At 43.1% G+C, this 24817-nt stretch overlaps 1 protein-coding gene across 2 annotated transcripts in view; it reads left to right on the forward strand.

The window, feature by feature from the left end:
* LOC122793025 (MOB-like protein phocein) overlaps positions 1-24817 on the forward strand; it is a 565681-nt gene that overhangs the window by 349115 nt on the left and 191749 nt on the right. The gene's annotated exons all lie outside the window — the stretch shown is intronic.

The raw sequence follows: 24817 nt of genomic DNA on the forward strand, positions 1-24817 counted from the left end.
TTTGTGGAAGATTTCATGCTGAAGGACATTTGCCCATATTCTGACACACAACAATGGTGTCAAGCATGGTACACAAGCGCACCTGTTCTCAGAACCCACTCTTTTTTTGCTGTATACATATTTCAGAGTTCTGACAGTGATCCTAGCCATCATCTGTGAAATTATTACTTTTGTAAGCATTTTAAGTATAAAAAAAATGTGTAATAATTTGTTAGATAAGACACACACTTGCTAAATCTTCATATTTTGAATGGTAGTGTGCCCAGTTGTGCATCAGTACAAAAGAAAATAAACCATAGTTACATTTCCACTGCACAGGTTTTTTTTTTGACAGTTTGCATCCACTCCAGCATTTGCATTTTTCAATTCCTGCCGTCCCTTAAACTCTTTCTCCTGAACATAATTCTACACATATTCCCACAAATTCCATTAATGTATATATATGAAATTTATTCCTTCCCTTTTTTTAAAGAGCTCACTTTCAGTTCTTTATCTCCTTTATAATATTGACTACTTCAATTAGAGTTGGTTTAGATTTTGATTTCCATTTTATAGTTAACTTTTTAACCCAGCCACTGGCGATGCACAAGCCAGTGCATTTCTTTGTGCCGGTCCCAAGCCCGGATAAATGGGGAGAGTTACGTCAGGAAGGGCATCCGCTGTAAAACTTTTGCCAAATGACGTATGTGGACAATACAGATTTCCATACCAGATCAGTCGAAGTCCGGGTTAACAATTACTGCCACCCTTACTGTTAGCCAACAGGGTTTTGCTGGAAATTGGGCTACTGTTGGGCGAAGGAGAAGAGGAGGAGGAGGAGGCATGCCAGAAGGCAGGAAGAGAGGAGCAAGGTTAGGAGTGTGGAAGTGAGGGTAGGAACCTTGAATGTTGGCAGTATGACTCGTATAGGGAGTTAGCTGATATGATGGAGAGAAGGAATGTTGATATTGTGCGTGCAAGAGACCAGGTGGAAGGAGAGTAAGGCCAGGTGTATTGGAGGTGGGTTCATATTGTTCTATTGTGGTGTGGATGGGAGGAGAAATGGGGTAAGGCTTATCCTGAAGGAACAGTATGCCAAGAGTGTTTTGGAGGTGAAGAGAGTGTCAATGATGTTTATGAAGCTGAAAATTGATGGTGTGATGATTAATGTTGTTAGTGCATATGTTCCACAAGCTGGGTGTACGATGGATGAGAGAACAATTTTGGAGTGTGTTGGATGAAGTGGTGGTGAGTTTACCAAAGGGTGAGAGAGTGGTGATTGGGGCAGATTTCAGTGGTCATGTTGATAAAGGGAATAGAGGGGATGAGGAGGTGATGGATAGGTATGATTTTAAGGAGAGGAATGCAGAAGGTCAGATGGTAGTGGATTTTGCAGAAAGGATGGACATTGCTGTGGTGAATTATTTATTTTAAGAAGAGGTAGGAGCATAGTGTGACATACAAGAGTGGAGGAAGATGCACACAGGTGGATTATATCCTGTGTAGGAGGGCCAGTCTGAAGGAGATTGGAGATTATAAAGTGGTGGCAGGGGAAAGTGTAGTTAGGCATAATAGGATGGTCGTCTGTAGGATGTCATTGGTGATCAAGAAAAGGAGTGTGAGGGTAATGCCAAGGATCAGATAGTGGAAGTTGAAAAAGGGTAATTGTGAGGTGGAGTTCAGGGAAGTGTTAAGACAGGCACTGGGTGGCAGTGAAGAGTTACCGAATAGCTGGGTAACTACAGCAGAGCTGGTAAGGGAGACAGCTAGAAAGGTGCTTGGTGTGACATTTGGACAGAGGAAGGAGGATAAGGAGACCTGGTGGTGGAACGAGGAAGTACAGGAGAGTAGACAGAGAAAGAGGTTGGTGAAGAAGTGGGATTGTTAGAGATGAAGAAAGTAGACAGGCGTATAAGGAGAATGAGGCATATGGTGAATAGAGAAGTGGCGAAGGCCAAGTGTAAGGCGTATGGAGAGTTGTATGAAAGGTTGGACACTAAGGAGGGAGAAAAGGACCTGTACTGATTGGCTAGACAGAGGGACCGAGCTGGGAAAAATATGCAGCAGGTAAGCGTGATAAAGGATAATGAGAGAAACGTATTTACAAACAAAGAGTGTGTGTTAAGCAGATGGAAAGAGTACTTTGATGGGCTGATGAATGAAGAGAATGAAAGAAAGAAGGTTGAATGATGTGGGGATAGTGAATCAGGAACTGCACTGGGTTAGCAAGGAGGAAGTAAGGACAGCTATGAAGAGGATGAAGAATGAAAAGGCTGTTCTAGATGACATACCTGTGGAAGCATGGAGGTATTCAGTAGAGATGGCAGTGGCATTTTTAACCAGATTGTTTAATGAAATCTTGGAAAGTGAGAGGATGCCTGATGAGTGGAGAAGTGTTTTGGCACATATTTTTAAGAATAAGGGTGATGTGCAGAGTTGTAGTAACTACAGAGGGATAAAATTTATCAGTCACAGCAGGAAGTTATGGGAAAGAGAGTAGTGGAAGCTAGGTTAAGAAGGGAGGTGATGATTAGTGATCAGCAGTATGGTTTCATGCCAGGAAAGAGCACTACAGATGCGATGTTTGGTCTCGAGTGTTGATGGATAAGTATAGAGAAGGTCAGAAGGAGTTGCATTGTGTCTTTGTAGACTTAGAGAAAGCATATGACAGGGTGCCTAGAGAGGAGTTGTGGTATTGTATGAGGAAGTCGGGAGTGGCAGGGAAGTACGTAAGAGTGGTACAGGATATGTACGAGGGTAGTGTGACAGTGGTGAGAACTGTGGATGCGTTTAAGGTGGAGGTAGGATTACATTAAAGATCAGCTCTTAGCCTTTTCTTATTTGCAATGGTAATGGATAAGTTATCAGACAGGAGTCCCTGTGGACTATGATGTTTGCAGATAACATTGTGATCTGTAGTGAGAGTAGGGAACAGGTTGAGGAGACCCTGGAGAGGTTGAGATATGCTCTAGAGAGTAGAGGAATGAAGGTCAACAAGACTAAGACAGAATATGTGTGTGTAAATGAGAGGGAGGATAGAGGAATGGTGAGGATGCAGGGAGTAGAGTTGGTGAAGGTGGATGAGTTTAAATATTTCGGATCAACAGTTCAGAGTAATGGCAAGTGTGGAAGAGAGGTGAAGAAGAGAGTACAAGCAGGGTGGAGTGGGTGGAATGTCAGGAGTGATTTGTGACAGACTGGTACCAGTAAGAGTGAAAGGGAAGGTCTACAAGAGGGTAGTGAGACCAGCTATGTTATATGGCTTTGAGACTATGGCATTGACAAAGGTAGGAGTCAGAGCTGGAGGTGGCAGAGTTGAAGATGTTAGATTTGCATTGGGTGTGGCAAGGATGGACAGGATTAGGAATCAGTATATTAGAGGGTCAGCTCAGGTTGGATGGTTTGGTGACAAAGCCAGAGGCGAGATTGCATTGGTTTGGACATGTGCTGAGGAGGAATGCTGGGTATATTGGGAAAAGGATGCTAAGGATGGAGCTGCCAGGTAAGAGGAAAAGAGGAAGGCCTAAGATGAGGTTTATGGATGTGGTGAGAGAGGACATGCAGGTGGTTGGTGTGACAGACCAAGATGCAGAGGATGGGAAGAAATGGAAGCAGATGATCCGCTGTGGTGACCCCTAACGGGAACAGCCGAAAGTAGTAGTAGCTCTTTTTTTTTTTTTTTTTTTTTTTTTCTTTTCCTGTCTGACAGTAGATTAAACCTAGTAAGGCATTAGTGTTTCTAGGCAATTGAGATCCTATAGCTTAGCTCAAAGTATATCATTGGTTGCAACCTTTCGTTCCTCCAAACTTATTCTCAGTTGTAGCCATTTGTTCCCTCAACATTTCCAACAAAGGCCTCTGTGAGGATTTTTTAAAATCTTCAACTTGTTACATTTAGAAAATAAACAAAAAAACACAGAACTTGCCCACTACCACCTTCCAAAACGTGACCCAGCAAGACGGTACAAAAGTATCAGGTTGCAAGACACGAAAATATAAATAAGATAGTCATCAGGCACCCTTCATAAGGGATGCCAGCAACATACTACTTAATTATTCCACTGGACATCAAAAGCAGGTGGACGGAGTACTTCCAGCGGCTTCTGAATGAAGAAAACCCCAAAGAAGCTGTACTGCTTCATACACAGGCTACAGTAAAAGAGGAGGGGCCCACCCTAGAAGTAAGAACAGCACTAAGTAAAATAAAGGCATGGAAAGCATCAGGCTCAGATAAGGTTATGGTAGTAATGATGAAGAAATGTCTCCAGGAAGTACTTGTAGCAGTATGGAGAGAGAAACATGTATAGCAGATGGCTGAAAAACAAGCATTGTGTCTGTGTACAAGAACAAAAGTGGGCATTCACAGCTGTGGGCAGTATAAAGATGTCATTCTCCTGCCAAACTGTTTGGAAGTGCTGCAAATGGTGATTGCTAAAAGAAAAGACAGAGTAGTAGAAAGTGTGATGGGGGACATCACCAGTTAAGTGGTTCACTTGAAATGGCGAAAAATAAATTGAAATGCGCATTGAAAAATTGGTGGAAAAACAAAAAAACACAAATACAGTTTATATACTGTACATTTTAATGTGTTGCACCTATGCCAGCAGTATACCTCACTTAACCCACTGCCTGGAGAGCCTGACATGCTTTCTCTGACAGGCAGTCCTGCAGTATTGTAAAAGACAAAACAGAATACTGAACAAAGCTTACCCGTAACTGAAGAAGACTGGTACAGATGCAGCTGCTAGGCCTACTCTACAGTGACAGTGTGGAAACAGACAGCTTGCAATGAAAATATGGCTTTCCTGCCATATGTCCCCCCTCCCCCACCAACAACACACACACACACACACACACACACACACACACACACACACACACACACACACTAGTGGAGAAGATGTTCTTTGCGTTTCACTGTTGCAGTCATTACATTTGGGTAATCTGCTGGCAGGTTGCCCTCAGTCGGCCTGATTAACAAAGTCTTGGGTCCTGCATCAGTTGCTGTCCCTTCTTCCTTGACGTTAGGTCGTCAGGGGTATAAAGCATGCAGCCAATGCCATTACGTCAGGCTTTCTTGCCGCACGGTGCCCAAAGCAGAAGCAGTTCGCAAGTGCCGGTCGGCCAACTCCTGAAGTTTTCGTTTTCGAGTTTCAGAACCGAAGTCTTCAACTAAAAAGCTAAGTACCCCATTGGGGAAACTTTTTCTTGCTCCTTACCGATGTCAGTAAAAGTTAATAATTGTATTACTTGTGGGAAGCAAATACCTCATAACGATTTTCATTTGTACTGTATTCCTTGCCTAGGCCCTGACCATGACATACTTTGCTGTCTATTCTGTGCTTTATTTAATCAATGCACTATCCATCTGTACATTTTTGCTTCTAAATATTTTGACTTACGGTTTAATTATCCAGAAATGACGTCTGTTACCAATCCGACTACCGGAATACCTAAAAAAATGCAAAGAAAGACATAGACAGGCCGTTGAGGTCCAAAACTGCCGACGACTCTTCTAAGCTAGTCGCCATTTCTCAGTGAGGCGCTTTTGCAGCCCGATACCCGCTACCTCTGATTTGCAGGCCTCTATTGAGACCCATTCTGAGTCCGGTATGCTGCGAGATGCTTCAATTATGGAACCCGCGGATGTCTCTACTTTGGATGGGTCCAGAGCTGCTGTGCAGGCATCGGCTTCTGAGGGTGGGTGGTGTATTCAGGCCTACAGATTTGTATATTAAACCAACACCATCTTCAATATTAAGGCCAGAAACTCGAACTATGTCTAAAAAAAACAGATGCCTATGCCACATGTGCAGGCCCCTATGCCTAAAAAACAAATGATCAGAATGGCTGAGGATTTAATTACTCTAATCAGGGGTAGCCAACCCCCCTCCCCCCTTCAAAAGGCCTAGGCAAGAAATTGACTATGAATCTTCTGAACAGGATTCTATTTCTTCTGACTCTAATGAACAGGATTTGTCTATACCTACTTGTGAGGACTCTGATGCAGAGGATTCCTTTCCTTCTGCTTCTCCCCCTGAGGATTTTTCTTTTGGGGAAACTTTACATTCCTTAAGGGAACATTTCCACTAGGAAAGTCGGGATTTTTCTGAATCTAAAAAGAGGCTTAGGGATTTTCTTCTTCCTCAGCATAGGCCTTTGGCTATACCTCCTGTTCTAGACATTGTTGATGATGTGTTTTCAGACTCTAGTATGGCTCCTGATTCTCTGCCTCCATCTCCTTGTAAGCCAGACAGATACTACAGGGTTCCTGACTCCCACAAATTCCTTTTCAAAAATCCTGTTGCGGATCCTGAAACCATTTCTCAGGGCCCCAAGGGCATTAAGGCTTCTACTGCTAAAAATCCTACACCTTCTGATAGAGATTTCAGGACACTGGATAGATGGGGTAAGAAGGTCTGCACTTCTGCAACCTTGGCAATCAGGGTTTTAAACTGTCAGTTCCATATGCTATATATCATGGGACTGCTTAAACAGAAAGTGGTGATTTCTGACTGTGTGGAAAATAAAGATTTACAGGGTTTATTGCATTCAGCTGAACAAGTTGGAAAACATACTTTGCAATGTGGTTTTGATTCTTTGAAGGCCTTTTGCAGGGCTTCTGTAACTGGGTCTGTGCTAAGGAGGCATGCTTGGCTCAAAGAGCAATCTCTGCCTGATCATGTTAAAGCAAAATTGTTGGATGCTCCTTTACAACAGGACCGTCTCTTTGGTAATAAGGCTGAAGAAGTTCTAAAAAAGATGGAGGATAAAGCTAAATCTATGCAAACTGTGAAAGATTTCTTGCAATTGCAACCTCCAAGATTTAGTAGGCACTGGCCTACTAAGAACTGGTTCTTTCCAGTTCCTTCGAGAGCCACTCAAGTCAAACCCAGACATTCCAAAGACTCCAGGTTTCAGTCCCAAGGGACTTTCAGAACTAAGCAATAGGGTGCCTCCACTTCCAAATCTGGAAACGACAAGACACCTCCCTATGGTAAGCAGCCTCAATGACTTTTCCTCTACACTTACCAAGCACTTGCCTTTTAGCCGCCCCCTTGGGGGGAAAACTGGCTCTTCATGCAAAAAACTGACAACTTATAACCCAGGACAAATGGGTTTTAAATATAGTATCCCAGGGATACAGATTTCATTTCCACACATTACCAACTCAAGCGGATGGCCTGTCCTGCCCCCAAATCAGTGGGCAGAGGCCCAGAAAAAAGTACTTAACCTCATGAACATGGGGGTATTTAACTAGTACTTGAAGAAGAAAAGGGACAAGGTTTCTATTCCAGACTTTTCCTGGTACCCAGAAAAGACAAATCATGGTGTCCAATTCTGGACTTATCTACTCTAAACACCTTTCTGGACATTCCAAAATTCAAGATGCTGACTCTTCAGCAGTTACTTCCTATGCTAGGCAAAGAGAGGCTTACCTGCATATCCCAATCAGAGAATCTTGCAGAAGATACCTCCACTTCAAAGCAGGCTACTTGCATTACTAGTTCTCTGCACTGCCCTTTGGCTTATCTACTGCGCCCAGGGTCTTTACAAAGTGCCTGGCTCCAGTAATTGCATTTTTGCAGGCAAAGAAATATTCAAATATATCCATACCTGGACGATTGTCTAATTCAGGCAGAAAACAAGGACATTCTTCTAAAACATCTGGTGTTTGTAAAAAACGTTCTAACTTGTCTAGGGTACACTATAAACGAAAAGAATTCACAACTGGTACCCTCTCAAAAAATTACATTCCTGGGTGCAAGCTTGAATCCGACTGCCCAGATGGCTTTCCTTACGCCAGAAAAGCAAATTCATTTGGTGACTTACTTCAAACAGGTGGCCACAAAAAACCTGCTTTCTGCAAGGCAAATACTGCAAGCCTTGGGGTTCATGGCCTCCTGCATTCTTCTAATTCTATATGCAAGACTGCATATGAGGGAACTTCAGTGGTATTTAAAAAGTCTATGGAGTCAACATTGTCACAGCCTGGAAACAATGATTCCTATCATAACTTGCCTGCGCCTAGAGTTCCTATGGTGGGCAGAGGCCTGCCACCAGAACAAGGGACTGCCATTCACAACACCCCCTGCCGCCCAAACCCTAACTACAGACGCATCAGACTATGCATGGGGGGCTCATCTGGCAGGGAAGTGCATTCAGGGCAAATGGAGCCCAACTCAAATGCACCTTCATATAACTCAAAAAGAAATGCTAGCAGTACAGAATGTACTGACAGCCTTCAAGGACTACCCTCTTCAGGACAATTACTGATAAAGACGGACAACACCACCGTTATGTGATACATAAGCAGGGGGGCACAAACTCCTACCCCCTCTGCGGACTAGCCATGGCATTGTGGAACACGGCCTTGAGCTATCAAGTACAACAAGCTCAATTCCTGCCAGGAAAGCTGAATACTCTGGCAGACGAACTAAGCAGAAATCTCATGGACCCACACAAATGGAAACTTGAACCACGGATTTTCAACATGTTGACACGCAAATGGGGGAGCCCAGGCATAGATCTTTTTGCCTCACCCGACAACTATCAGTTGGACAATTTTTGCACAAGAACTCGTCACAAAAAAAACTGGAAAGTGGATGCTCTGTCCTTCAGCTGGAAAAACCCATCAGTCAATGCTTTTCCCCCAATGCCTCTGCTCTCCAAAGTTCTACTAAAAGTCAAACAGGACAAACCAAAAATGATTTTGATTGCTCCAGACTGGCCTTGCCAACACTGGTGCCTACTCCTGCGCAGTGTCACACATTTCACTGTGGCACCTGCCTCAGACAACTTCCTTACTGTCTCAGCAGAACAACCAAACTCTGCACCCTCAGCTCCAAACGTTGAATCTTGCAGTGTGGTAATCACCTAAATTCACCCTTAGCATCCCTCAGCAAACCTGTGATGGATGTCATTTTGGAGGTGAGAAGACCCTAGTAGTAGAAAATCTTATGCTGACGAATGGAAAAGATTCTGTGCCTGGAATCGGTCTCAAGGGATAAGCACAGCAGTGCCCAACATTCCTCAGATTTTGCAATACTTAACTGAGATGCTTCACAAGGGCCTGTCTTTTTCTTCCATAAAAATCCATGCCTCAGCCATTTCAGCTCATTACAACACAGAACCTCCCCTCTTCTCTCATCCTGTGCTAAAGCAGCATCTCAGAGGGGCCAGAAACTTGACAACCCAGGAGAGCTCCAACCCCTGCCTGGGACCTTAATTTTGTATTGGAGAAACTCACTCTCCCTCCTTTAGAGTCATCTGCTACTGCAGACTTAAAATTTCTCTCCCCTGGAAAACAGCCTTCCTTTTAGCAGTCACTTAGATTAGGTTAGAAGGATTTATGAATTACAGGCTCTTATAGCAGTGGAACCTTTCATCATTTTTCATGCGGACAGGGCATCTCTCAGGACCAACCCATCCTTCATGCCCAAGATGGTATCCAGTGTGGCTCTTAATCAAACCATTCATTTGCCAACTCTTTCCCAATCCACAGAGCCAAGGGGGAGCGGATTCTGCATTCATTGGATGTACACAGACAACTTAGATTTTACTTGAACAGGACTAAATCTCAAAGAAAATCTGAACTGCTGGTAGCATTTGCTGCAGGGGCAGAGGGAAAGGCTATTTCAAAACAAACTATTTCCAAATGGATAAGCCATTGTATTCATTTCTGCTATAAGCACCATGGAAAAACTATCCCCCAGGGGATCAGATCCCATTCCACCAGGGCTGCATCTACTTCGGCAGCCTTTCTCAGAGGTGTTCCTACCAGGGATATTCTAGAAGCTGCTACCTGGAGTTCAGTTCATACTTTCACCAAACGTTATTTACCAATTTTCTCTACATCCAGAGCTGGCTTTGCCACTGCTGTTCTGCAGGGCCTTATAGCCGGTCCTAATGCTGTATAAATCCATCCTCCCAACCTTAGCTTTGGGAATCTACCCAAATGTAATGACTGCAACAGTGAAACATGAAGAACATAGCACAGTTGTGTACACTTACCATAAATGTAGATGTTCGAGTGTATTCACTGTTGCAGTCCTGGTTACTCTCCCTCCAGCCTTTTGTTTGGTATTCTTTTTGTATTTTAAATTATTATATATATATATATATATATATATATATATATATATATATGTATATATATGTATATAATTTATATATATATATATGAGAAGCAACTACCGGAGTTGCTTGGCAAATTAAAGGAATGCCAGGAACGTACCTTAGTGTTTGAGGGCACTAGTGAATATCAATATTTGTATGAGCAATTTAAATTGGAAACAGATAAATATGAGCAAGAATTAAAGGCTCGAAAGATCAAAAAATATCGTAGGGACTTGAATGACTTTGAGAACGATAGAATATTTTCTTGGAACAAAGAGGTGCGTTTTGATGCAGCTAAGTCTAATAGAACCAAACGCAAAAGGGTCAAATCCATATTGTGACATAATAAGACTGTTTATAGCACTTCAGATGGGTCATCAGGGTACTCTAACACTGATACTGAGCCTGAAGCTGAATTGAATAATATTTTATTGCCAGAAGGACCAGCAGTTAAAAGAACCAAGTCCCCTTTAGAAGGGGGGGCCGCAAGCACAAGAAGCGACATGGATTTCAACCTGTTATAAGAGCCTCAGGCCCTACAGATCGGTTACCACAGCCACTGGACTCAATAGAAGCAACAGGGGTTGCTAATGTTAATGATATTAACCAATTAGTGGTTAATTTAACTAAATACAAAGTTGATTCCAGTGAATTAAAATTGCTTAACAAAGGTTTAAATTATGTGCCATCATTCTATCTGTCTCATTTTGATGTTGTTAGAGATATTAAAAAGTTTACTAGAGTGTTAAACCTGAAATGTCATTTTGCTGAACAGGAGGATACATTACAAGCTGATAAAGGAAATGGATTTAAATTTAAGAAATCCAGATTCCAGCCTATGTATAACAATAATGTAAAGATTTTCGAACAGCTAGTCTTGAAAGAATTACAGGCCAAGCAGGCTGAGATCTTTAAAACTACTAATAGAAATTTATCTATTGAGGAACATCAAGCTATGTTAAAACTGGTTAATAATACTGACATTATTATAACCAAGGCAGATAAAGGTGGGGCTACAGTCATTTGGGAGAAGGTTGATTATGAAGCCGAAGCCACCAGGCAATTGAATGATTCTAACTTCTATTGCCCCTTGAAGGGGGATCCTACCAGTGAATACCAGTCTATTATTGATGGTTTTTTACTAATGGCAGTGGATAACCAGGCAATTACGAAAGAAATAGCGGCACAACTGATTATTGAGAATCCTACCCCACAATATTTTTACCTGGTCCCCAAGATACATAAAACTATATTGGCTCCTCCAGGCAGACCCATAGTAGCAGGAAGAGGTTCAATAACTGAACCTTTGTCAGAATACTTAGAATATAAGTTAAAACCTTTATTATCATTAGTGCGATCTAGAATAAAAGATACAGGACAATTGTTATCATTAATGGAAGATCTACAGATACCCACTAGGAGTTTGTTAGGAACATTGGATGTACAATCCTTATATACTAACATTCCCCACAATGCTGGTTTAGAAGCAGTGGAATATTGGATGGGGAAATCTGATTTATATGTACAATCAGAGATGGATTTTCTGTTAGCACTTTTGAAGTTGGTTTTGGAACATAGTGCTTTCAAGTATAATAATAACTGGTACTTGCAGATTAAAGGGACAGCGATGGGGGCTAAGTTTGCCCCCACTTATGCAGATCTATTTATGGACTACCTGGAGGAGCGGTATATATATCTAGAATCTTTTCCATTTCCTGGACAATTGATAATGTGGCGTCGTTATCTTGACGACTGTTGGGTAGTATGGGGAGGTGAGAAAGCTCAATGGAAAAATTTCAAAATTTATTTGAATTCCAATTGTTATGGGATTAAATTCATTGGAAATTTGGATTTGTTTACGGTGGATTTTCTTGATGTTCATGTAACAAAATTACTAGATGGAACAATTGCTACATCATTACATCGTAAACCATTTTCTAAGAATTCCATTCTTCATGCCAAGAGCTGTCACCCACCCCATACTATCAATAACATACCCATAGCACAGTTCCAACGGGTGAAAAAAAATTGTTCTGGAGAAAGGGAATATGCTAGGTATTCACATGACTTAGAGAATAGATTTAGTGTTAGGGGATACAAAGGTACTAGTATAGTTGAGGCTAAGAATAAAGTGCAAAGCATAGATAGGAAAGAACTATTAAGAGAAGGTAGGAAAAGCAAAGAGGGTAGTAGACATAAGGCCAATACGGTTAGGTTAATTACTACATATGCTACTAATACAGCTAGGATTAGACAGACAATTGATAAATATTGGAACATATTACACAATGATCCACATCTGTCCACTATTTTGGGTACTAGATGCCAGTTTGGATATAGAAAGGGTAAATCAATAGGACAATACCTATCAGGGTATAAAAAGGGATATGTAAATAAGACTGCCAGTTCTGAAATTAAAGGTAGCACCTTTTGTGGTTCCTGTAAATACTGTAATTTGATGTAAAAAACCAAGTCTTTTACATCCACCAATACGAGTAAAGTATTTGATATAAGATGCTTTGTTACTTGCAATTCATCTTGGGTGGTGTACATGGCTATCTGCCAATGTGGGGCATTCTACATAGGGCAGACGTCATGTAAATTAAAACAAAGAATTGCAATTCACATTAGTGACATAAAATGTAAGAGAACAAGAAGTGCGTTATACAAACACATTTTAGTACATGTCAAAGCACATTTTGTCTTTGTTGGAATTGACAAAGTAGTAGATACTATTACAAATGAGGTAGATAAACATATTTTGACCACTAAAGAATGTAGATGGATAGTAAATTTAGGAGCACAATTCAAGCCAGGTTTGAATGAACACTGGTAGGTTTTGGGATTGATTACAACAGTATAGTACGAACGGGAATCGGGTAGGTTTACTAAGTTAGTTATATGTAACATATGATTAATAGTATATAAGCATTATGAGTAGATACATTGCATATAGGGTATTTAAATGTACTTTACGTTTTTTATATGTCAACATGTCAACATGACAATATACAAAATATAATTTCATTATTGGTTGATATACCATCAATTTACAGATTGAATGGTATATTTAATATCTGATATCAAATATAGGTCATGACATATTTTGGATAGTGTTATTATTATTTATAAGTTATCTATCTTTATTAAGTACTCTATGGAATGTAAATGTGTAGTTTAGACAAAAATAGTAAACATTCATGTATGTATATTTATGATAACTAGTTCCTGGTATCGTGATGACTTTAAACAATTAAGTGTTTGTATCATATAAATACGTGTATTTGGCGCTGTTTTATGACACACTGATGACGCTTGGGTAAGCGAAACCGGTCTGTGGGGCAGACTGTGAGGCTGAATAAAGCCTTAGTATCTAACGGCTGCTGTATTTGGTCTTTTTTCATGTGCTGGACTTGAATTGGGGATTGATATATATATATATATATATATATATATATATATATATATATATATATATATAATTTGGCTCCCCATTTGGGGGACACGACAACTTGGGCAAGAAAAACTGATGTAATGGCGTCTGCTGCATGTTTTATACCCCTGACGACCTGACGTCATGGAAGAAGGGACAGCAACTGACGCAAGACCCAAGACTTTGTTAATCAGGCCGACTGAGGGCAACCTGCCAGCAGATTACCCAAATGTAATGACTGCAACAGTGAATACACTCGAACATCTACATTTATGGTAAGTGTACACAGCTGTACTTTCTGTCTGGCACTTCAAGTCAGTTTGCCAGTACTAATCACAAGAGTGAGTGGTGCTAGTGTTCTGCCCTGGCAAGCTGGTTTGTCAGACCTTTACTTTATAAAGAGGTGCTATTATAGTCTCTTAGCAGGTACTCCTGATGAATTTGTGTCTAGCAGGTGTATAAAGATATATTGCACTCATGCTGCACCAGGTGGAAGCCCTGCCAGAGTCGAAGCCTCTTAAAGGCTGTATCCATTCACTAAGCCACACCCAGGAGAAGTGGTAGCCAGGATGCACAGCCTTACTACATAACATTACACAATGTACATCAGTGGGCACAGAAGTAGAGGAATGCACGTGGTTAGCATGATGCATAGTGATATGAGTGATGCCAGGCTGCACAGGTGTTAACACGGTTTGTGACCTCAAATCCCATCAACAGGCATATCTGGCACTGTGGTAGCACAATGTGCATGGTGATTAACATGAAGTAAAGTATAATTAGCTTGGTCAGATTCCACCGTGCACATCGGCAGGGCAGGTTGCAGTCCTAGGGGGAGGTACTCGGTGGTATAAAGCAGATGGGAATGGCAGAACACATGCTGTCTTGTTTGGTGGCTCAGCCTGTTGCAGAGGGTACATGGTCAAGGCTCTGTCACTACCCAGCTGGGTAGATGATGCCACACTGCCATAGACTCGCATATGGATTGATGTGCTGTTAGGGGATGGTGGATCCCCTTTACTCTAGACATACACTATCTGCATGGACAGCAAGCATGACTGACTTACCAGAATTTGCCACAATGTTTAATAGTGTTAGAATGGATGTTCGTGTTACCCTGCTGCAGTCATCACACTTGGGTTATCCTGCCGTCAGGCGGTCCCGCAGTCGGCCTGAATTCCAAAGTCTTGGTCTGGAGTCTGTTGCTGTCACTTCTTCCCTGACGTCAGTGCGCCAGGGGTATATAGGAGGCATCCAACACCATTTTCTTCAGTCTTTCTTGCTGCACGGTGCCCGAAGCAGAAGCAGTTTGCAAGTGCCGGTCGGCCGACTCCTGAGATTTTCGAAGTCGAATTTCAGATCCGAAGTCTTCAATAAAGCTAAGTACCCCGTTGGGGAAACTTTTCTTGCCTCAGACCGATGTCAGAAAAAGTTAACAGTTGTATTTCTTGTGGGAAGCAAATACCTCATAAGGATTTTCATTCTTATTGTATACCTTGCCTAGGCCCAGACCACGACGTCACTGGTTGTTGGTTTTGTGCTAGGTTCAATAAGCGAACTATAAAGTGACGCTTTGATTTCGCACGACACTACTTCGTTTGGAAATTTAATTACACTATGCCGTCGGAGCAACCAACTACTGGTGTGCACAAAAAAACGCAAAGATAAGGACAGGCAGCCTAGATCTAAGCCAGACTCCGAGGCCTCGGCTGGGCTGGTCACTAGTTCACCGGTTTTCAGTAAGGCGCCTACGCAGCCCCTGGCTACCGCAGAATTGGAACCCCAGACCGCTTCGGATTCTCTTGCGGAGAGCTCTGGGCCGACGCAGCCATTTTCTTTAGGCCCTACCGACGACACTGCAGAAGGAGAAGCCGGTTCTGCAGAAACGCCTTCGGTTTCTGAAGGTGTCTTCAGACTGACTCACCATAAAAACTTACGCTAAGCTTAAGACTCCTCTAAAACCAAAAAAGACTGCACTTCAGTCTCCAGTTCAAGGCCCCATGCCTAAGAAACAGATGCTTAAAATGGCTGAAGATTTGATTTCTTTAATCAGGGGTTCTCAACCACCACCCAACAAAAGGCCTAGACAAGAGAATTATGCCTCCTCTGATCAAGTGTCTATTTCCTCAGGCTCCTCTGAGGAACAAGATTACTCCTTTCCCCCCTTATGAAGATTCTGATGCTGAGGATTCCATTCCCTCAGCTTCTCCCCCTGAAGAATATTCCTTTGGGGAAACCTTACATACCATGAGGGAACATTTCCACTGGGAAGGTCATGACTACTCCGACTCAAAGAAAAGGCTCTGAGAGCTTCTTTTACTCCCCCAGCACAGACCACTTGCTATCCCCCCAGTTTTGGACATTGTGGATGATGTTTACTTAGAATCTAGTCTAAATCCAGATTCTCTGCCTCCTGCTCCAGCCAAACCAGATAGATACTATAGAGTGCCTGACTCGCACAAATTCCTTTACAAAAGCCCTGTTGCTGACCCAGAAACTATCTCCCAGGGTCCCAAAGGGGCTAAGGCTTCCATGGCTAAAACTCCTGTACTGAAAGGGACTCCAGAGCATAGGTGGGGGAAGAAGGTTTACACCTCAGCTACTCTAGCTATGAGAGCACTAAATTGTCAATTTCACATGCTTAAATACCAGCAATTCCTAATGACTCAAGTAAAACAAAAGATGAGCACACACCCTCAACAGTCTGAATTGAAGGAAATGCAGGATCTGTTGCATGCAGCTGAACAGGTAGGCAAACATACTTTACAATGTGGATTTGATTCCATGGAAGTTTCCTGTAGAGAAGCTGTTACTGGATCTGTTATACGTAGACATGCTTGGTTGAAGGAACAAACTCTGCCTGAACATGTTAAAGCAAACAGCAGGATGGCCTATTTGGGGTTAAAGCAGAAGAAGTCTTAAAGAAAATGGAGGATAAGGCAAAATCTATGCAGACGGTCAAAGATTTCTTACAGGTTCAGCCCCCACGCTTCAGCAGAAATTGGCCAACAGGAAAATTGGTCCTTTCCAGCTACTGACAGACCACAGAGGGGTAAATACAGATGCCCAAGGGGCAGAGGACAAGCACAAACCCATTACAAACCACGACAATGGGGCACTGCAACACAGAAGGGAGGAGAAGGCAGGTCCCAAACTACTAGAAGGCAAACACAATGACTTAAACCTCAAATTGCCAAGCAAAACTCTCCTGGCAGCTCCCTTGGGAGGAAAATTAGCACTTTTTACAGACAACTGGCACATCGTCACAAAGGACAAATGGGTCCTAGACATTATCTCGCAAGGATACAGATTCCATTTCCACACCTTGCCAACAATAAAAGGAATGCCAAACCTGCCACAAAATCAATGGGCAGAGGCACAAAAACAAATTACAGCTCTCATGGACATGAGAGCCATTCAACTGGTACCTACACGTGAGCAATGCCAAGGATTTTACTCAAGGCTCTTTCTAGTCCCCAGAAAGGACAATGCTTGGAGACCCATTCTGGACCTTTCAATTCTAAACACCTTCTTACAAGTACCCAAATTCAAGATGCTAGCACTACAGCAGCTTCTTAACATGTTTTGCAAGAAAGCATGGCTAGTAACATTGGACCTCAAGGAGGCATACCTGCATGTCCCTATCAGACAAAATTGCAGAAGATACCTCCGTTTCATTGCAGGTTCAACCCATTACCAATTCTCTGCACTGCCCTTTGGCTTATCCACTGCGCCCAGGGTCTTCACAAAATGCCTGGCACCACTAATTGCATACTGCAGACAGAGGAATTCAAATATTCAAATATACCCATACCTGGACGACTGCCTCATCCAAACAAAGCAAGGACATTCTCTTACAACATCTGACTTTTGTAAAACACCTTCTAAGTTGCCTAGGGTACACAGTAAACGAAAAGAAATCAAAACTAGCACCCTCACAAAATGACATTCCTGGGTGCCAGCTTGAATACAATGGCCCAGATGGCTTATCTGACGCCAGACAAATTGCTACAACTGACTCAATACTTCAAAACAATGGCAACAAAGACCCAACTCCCTGCAAGAAAAATTCTGCAGGCCTTGGGCTTCATGGCATCTTGCATACCACTAATACCATTTGCAAAACTGCATATGAGGAAATTACAGTGGTACCTAAAAAGCGTATGGACTCAACACAGCCACAGCTTGGACACAATGATTTCTCTCATTCCCTGCCTTCAACAAGAGTTTCTATGGTGGTCACAGGCATGTCACCTCAACAAGGATCAGCCTTTCACCTTACCTCCAGCCAGGCAAACTATGGCAACAGATGCATCGGACTATGCCTGGGGGGCACACATGGCAGGACGGTGCGTTCAAGGTATATGGACTGCAGATCAAAGGAATCTGCACATCAATCAAAAAGAAATGCTAGCTGTACAGACTGCCCTGACGGCCTTCAAGGACCTCTTAGGTCCAGGACAGCTTACAATAAGGACGGACAACACAGTAATGTGGTACATAAACAAACAAGGGGGTACACACTCCTACCCTCTATGCAGGCAAGCAATGACCTTGTGGAACACAGCACTGGCTTACCAAGTTCAACTACAAGCTCAATTCCTGCCAGGAAAAAAGAACACATTGGCAGATGACCTAAGCAGAAACATCATGGATCCCCACGAGTGGAAACTGGATCCACAAGTATTTGCAATGATAACTCAAAAATGGGGACACCCAGACATAGACCTGTTTGCCAGCCCCCAAAACTATCAGCTAACAAAATTTTGTACAAGGACATTTCACCATCAAGCTTGGAAAGTGGACGCACTCTCATTCAGTTGGAAAAACCTGACCCGTATATGCCTTCCCTCCATTGCCCCTTCTCACAAACGTGCTGCTGAAAGTCAGGATGGAGAGACCCCGAATGATACTCAGGTACGCACTATTAAGGCATATGACCCAGGGCCCACCATGGATTTTACCACAAATTACTCATCTGCTCACACAGCAAAACAGTCACATTCTACACAGCCAGCTCAAAACCTTAAATTTGGCTGCATGGCAAATCACCTAAGCAACCAGCCAGCTCATCTTTCTCAAGCTGTTATGGATGTTATTCTGGAAGCCAGGAGGCCAAGCACCAGGAAGACCTACTCAGACAAATGGAAGGTTTTGCGCCTGGAACCAAGCTAAAGGCCAAAATACCCTTCAGCCAGACATACCTCAGATTGTACAGTATTTAACGGAGATGTTGCACAAAGGACTTTCTTTTTCATCTATTAAAATCCATGCCTCGGCTATTTCAGCTCACTACAACACGGATCCTCCCTTATTTTCACATCCGCTTCTAAGGCAGTTTCTCAGAGGGGCCAAAAACATTAGGCCCCCCAGGAGAGCACCAACACCAACCTGGGACCTCAACTTTGTTCTGGAAAAACTTATGCTACCTCCTTTTGAACCAGCTTTCTCAGCTGATTTAAAGTTTATATCATGGAAGACTGCCCTGCTGCTAGCAATAACTTCAGCCAGAAGAGTCTCAGAGCTTCAGGCACTAATGGCAGTAGAGCCTTTCCTCATTTTTCATCAAGACAGAGTTTCTCTACGAATTAACCCCTCCTTTATGCCTAAGGTGGTATCCAGTGTGGCTCTAAATCAAACCATCCATTTACCCACCTTCTTTCCAAACCCGCAGAACAAAGGAGAAAGACTCCTGCACTCCTTGGACTTTCACAGACAACTACGTTACTACTTGGATAAAACTAAGGTTTTCAGAAAATCTGACCAGCTCTTTGTATCCTATGCTACAGCTTCACAAGGAAAAGATATCTCAAAACAGACCATTTCCAAATGGATAGGACATTGCATTCGTTTTTGCTACACCCACCATGAAAAAACAGTTCCTGCTAGCATAAGGCCCCACTCTACCAGGGCAGCAGCTACATCTACAGCCTTCCTCAGGGGGGTGCCAACCAAGGACATTTGGAAGCTGCAACTTTGAGTTCAGTACACACCTTCACCAAACACTATCACTTACCACTTTACTCTAAGACCAGAGCTGGCTTCGCCACTGCAGTTTTGCAGAGCCTTCTAGCCTCCTCTAAACCTGTTTGACTCCACCTCCCATCCTTAGCTTTGGGATTCTACCCAAGTGTGATGACTGCAGCAGGGTAACACGATGAACATAGTACAGTTTTGTACCTACCATAAATGTAGATGTTCGAGTGTATACCCTGCTGCAGTCCAGGTTACCCTCCCTCCATTCCCTCTGACCTAACTAAAACCTGTCAATGCCTTAAAATCTGATACTACCTTTGTGGTGTATTTGCTTATAGCTGGAGGGATTGTTTGTTTGTGCTAAACCTTTATTATTGGTACTATCTACTGACCACCATTTTGGGGGGGCACCTGACATCTGGGGCAAGAAAAACTGAAGAAAATGGCGTTGGATGCCTCCTATATACTCCTGGCGCACTGACGTCAGGGAAGAAGTGACAGCAACCAACACCGGACCAAAACTTTGAAATTCAGGCCGACTGCGGGGACCGCCTGACAGGATAAACCCAAGTGTGATGACTGCAGCAGGGTATACACTCAAACATCTACATTTATGGTAGGTACAAAACTGTACTTTACACTGTGTTGGAGCACAGGACTGTGTGCCTACCATATGGGTTCAGGGGACAGCATGAAGATGGCTGCTGACTTGCATGGATTGTTGTGCATGCATGCACTGATGCACTGATCCACCAGAGTATATGTCCTTACTTGAAACCAGAGAAATGACAGTAGCTGGAGAAGTTCAGTGCACAGGAGAGACAGGTGCTACTACAGGCCCTATGCATATATGGCATTTATATTTTGTTAGAGGATAAAGCTAACAAGACCTTCCTGGGCCACGTGTGGCAGGGACAGGTGCAGGAAATGAATGCAGTTGGTAAAAATTATAGAGCAGTACAGCAGGTGTCACAGGATCACTGATGTGATGTTCTTCGTGTTTCACTGTTGCAGTTATTACATTTGGGGGTAATCTGCTGGCAGGTTGCCCTCAGTCGGTCTGAATTCCAAAGTCTTGGGTCCTGCGTCGGTTGCTGCCTCCTCTTCCATGACGTCAGGTCGTCAGGGGTATAAAACATGCAGCCAACGCCATTTTCTTTAGTCTTTCTTGCCGCGCGGTACCCGAAGCAGAAGCATTTTGCAAGTGCCGGTCGGCTGACTACTGAAATATTCGAGTTTGAGTTTCAGAACTGAAGTCTTCACTAAAGCGAAGTACCCCGCTGGGGAAACTTTTTTTCTTGCTTTTTAACCGATGTCAGAAAAAGTTAATAATTGTATTACTTGGGGGAAGCAAATACCTCCTAAGGATTTCCATTTATCCTGTATTCCTTGCCTAGGCCCTGATCACAACGTGCCTGGCTGTCTATTTTATGCTAGATTTAACCAACGCAGTATTAAGCGTCTGTATATTTTTGCATCAAAATATTTTGGAAACTGATTTAACTACCTAGAAATGTCGTCTGATAGCAATCAGACAACCGGAGTACATAAAAAACGCAAAGAAAAGGACAGAGAGGCAGTCGAGATTCAAAACAGACGACGAAGCTTCTCCTAAGCCAGTTGCCGATTCGCCGGTACTCAGTGAGGCGCTTTCGCAGCCCCTGATACCCACTGCCTTAGAGTCGCAGGCCTCTACCGACACACATGTGGAGTCCGGCATGCCGCAAGATACTCAAGGTATTGGACCGACGGATGTATCTCCCTCGGATGGGTCCGGAGCCGCTGAGCAAGCACCGGCTTCTGAGGGTGTATTCAGACCTCAATATTTGTATATCAAACCGACGACAGCTGCAAAATCAAAGTCAAAAGCGACTTCTAAAACTAAAAAACTGATGCATGAGCCATGTGTACAGGCCTCTATGCCTAAAAAAACAGATGATCAAAATGGCCGAAGACCTTATTACCCTTGATCAGGGGTACCCATCCCCCTCCTGATAAGAGGCCTAGGCAAGACCACTGATTATGAATCTTCAGATCAGGTTTCTATTTCTTCCGATTCTTCTGATCAGGATTTATCTATACCTTCCTATGAGGATTCTGATGCTGAGGAGTCTATTCCATCTGCATCACCTCCTGAGCGTTATTCATTTGGACAAACCTTGCATACTTGATGGAGCATTTTCACTGGGAGAGTCGAGACTTCTCAGAATCAAAATCGAGGCTCAGGGATTTCCTCCTCCCTCAGCACAGGCCTTTAGCCATTCCCCCTGTTTTAGACATTGTGGATGATGTATTTTCGGAGTCCAGCTTGTCCCCTGACTCCTTACCTCCAGCTCCCAGTAAGCCTGACCGATATTACAGGGTCCCTGACTCGCATAATTTTTTTATTTAGAAACCCTGCTGCTGATCCTGAAACTGTTTCACAGGGTCCAAAGGGAGTTAAGGCCACAACAAAAAATCCTACCCCCTCTGACAGAGATTCAAGGGCACTGGACAGATGGAGAAAAAAGGTTTATACATCTGCAACCTTGGCAATCAGGGCCTTAACCTGTCAATTTCATATGCTTAAGTACCAACAACATGTTATGGGATTGCTGAAACAGAAAATTATGTTGATTTCAGAATGTGCAGAAAATAAAGAATTGCAGGAATTATTGCATGCAGCTGAACAAGTTTGAAAGCATACTTTGCAATGTGTTTTTGATTCCTTAGAGGCCTCCTGCAGGGCTGCAGTTACTGGATCTGTGATTAGGAGGCATACCTGGTTAAAGAAACAAAATTACCTGATCATGTTAAAGCTAAATTGCTAGATGCACCTTTACAGCATGATTCTCTGTTTGGTATTAAGGCCGAAGAGGTTTTAAAGAAAATGGAAGACAAAGCTAAGTGTATGCAAACTGTTAAAGATTTCTTACAAGTGCAGCCACCAAGATTCAGTAGACACTGACCTACCAAAAATTGGTCCTTTCCTGTGTCAGACAGAGCTCAAAGGGGCAAATCCAGATGCCCTAAGGGTTCCAGATACCAGGCGCAAGATTCATGCAGGTCAAAGCAATGGGGCGCTTCCACCTCCAAATCTGGAGGAGATAAAGCGCAAACCTACAGAAAGAAATCCCAATGACTTCCCTTTCCCTTCACCAAGCACTTATCTTTTGACAGCACCCATAGGGGGAAAATTAGCACTTTGTGCTCAAAATTGGCAGATTAGTACCCACTTGTCCTTGGTTATTAACATCATATCACAGGGATATAGATTCCATTTCCACACTCTGCCAATGGCAAATGGTTGGCCAGATCTGCCAAAAAATCAATGGGCAGGGCACAGCAACAGGTTATGTCCCTCATGGATATGGGGGCCATTCAGACAGTACCAGAACAGGAAAAAGGACAAGGTTTTTACTCTACTGATCTTGGTACCCAGAAAGGACCAGGCCTGGCGGCCAATACTGGATTTATCGATTTTGAACACATACCTGGACATTCCAAAATTCAAAATGCTGACTTTGCAGCAGCTTCTGCCCATGCTGGGCAAGAATGCTTAGCTAGTGACTTTAGACCTAAAAGAGGCATACCTGCATGTCCCAATAAGACAGTCGTGCAGAAGATACCTCAGATTCAAGGCTGGCTTAATGCATTACCAATTTTCTGCACTGCCCTTTGGCTTATCTACTGCGCCCAGGGTCTTTACAAAGTGCCTGGCACCAGTAATTGCATTTTGCAGACAAAGAAGTATACAGATATACCCTTACTTGGACGACTGTCTCTGTCAAGCAGAGAACAAGGACATTCTTCTTCGACACCTGGCGTTTGTGAAAAGGCTTCTAACATGCCCTAGGGTACACAATAAACAAAAAGAAGTCACAACTGGTACCCTCTCAAAAGATAACATTCCTGGGTGCAAGCTTGAATACAACTGCCCAGATGGCTTACCTCTCGCCAGACAAGCAAAGGCAACTGACTGCTTAAAACTGATGGCAACAAAAACCCAGTCTTCTGCAGGCTCTGGGCTTCATGGCATCCTGCATACTACTGATTCCATATGCAAGACTGCATATGAGGAAACTTTAATGGTACCTAAAAAGTTTATGGAGTCAACATTCTCACAGTCTGGAAACAATGATTCCTCTCATTCCCTGCCTGCCACAGGAGTTTCTATGATGGGCAAAAGCATGTCACCAAAACATGGGACGTCTATTCATTCTACCTCCTGCCAGCCAAACCATGACAACAGACTCATCATATTATGCCTGGGGGGCCCACATGGCAAGAAGATGCATTCAGGGCATATAGTCACCCAAACAAATGCATCTGCATATCAACCAGAAAGAGATGCCAGCTGTTCAAAATGCCTAACAGCCTTCAAGGACTTACTTCATCCAGGGCAACTACTGATCAAGACGGACAACGCCATAGTTATGTGGTATATAAACAAGCAAGGGAGCGCACACACTCAACCCCCTCTGCAGATTAGCCATGGCACTGTGGAACACAGCTTTGACCTACCAAATACATCTTCAAGCTCAATTCCTGCCAGGAAAACAAAGCACTCTGGCAGACGATTTAAGCAGAAACCTTATGGACCCTCACGAGTGGATGCTAAATCCACAAGTCTTCAGCATGATAACAGAGAAATGGAGGAGCCCAGACATAGATCTATTTGCCTCTCCTCAAAATTTTCAGTTGAAAAGATTCTGCACAAGGACTTATCACAGACAAGCATGTAAAGTGGACGCCCTATCCTTCAGTTGCAAAAACCTATCAGTTTACGCCTTTCCTCCTCTGCCTCTTCTCCCCAAGGTTCTCCTAAAAGTCAGACAAGAGAAACCAAAGATGATACTAATTGCCCCGGACTGGCCCCGTCAATACTGGTACCCAGTCCTAAGGAACTTGTCTCAATACCCAGCTTGGACCTTGCCTCAAAGACCACAACTACTGCCCAGCAAAACAATCAGATCCTGCACAATCAACTACAAACTCTGAACCTGGCATCATGGCTGATCATGTAGTCATACAAACAACACCTCTCAGTAAAGCTGTGATGGATGTCATTTTGGAAGCCAGAAGGCCTAGTACTAGAAAATCTTATGCTGACAAATGGAAGAGATTCTGTGCTTGGGATCGAGCACAAGGAACTGATACAGCAGAACCAAATATTCCTCAGATATTGCAATACTTAACTGAGATGCTTGGCAAAGGCCCGTCTTTCTCATCAATTAAAATCCATGCCTCTGCCATTTCGGCTCATTACAATACAGAGCCGCCAGTCTTTCTCATCCTTTACTAAAGCAGTATCTTGGAGGAGTCAAAAAT

This window comes from Protopterus annectens, chromosome 2.part0, assembly GCF_019279795.1.
Source record: "Protopterus annectens isolate FY-2018-M chromosome 2.part0, PAN1.0, whole genome shotgun sequence".
Lineage (NCBI taxonomy): Eukaryota > Metazoa > Chordata > Ceratodontiformes > Protopteridae > Protopterus > Protopterus annectens.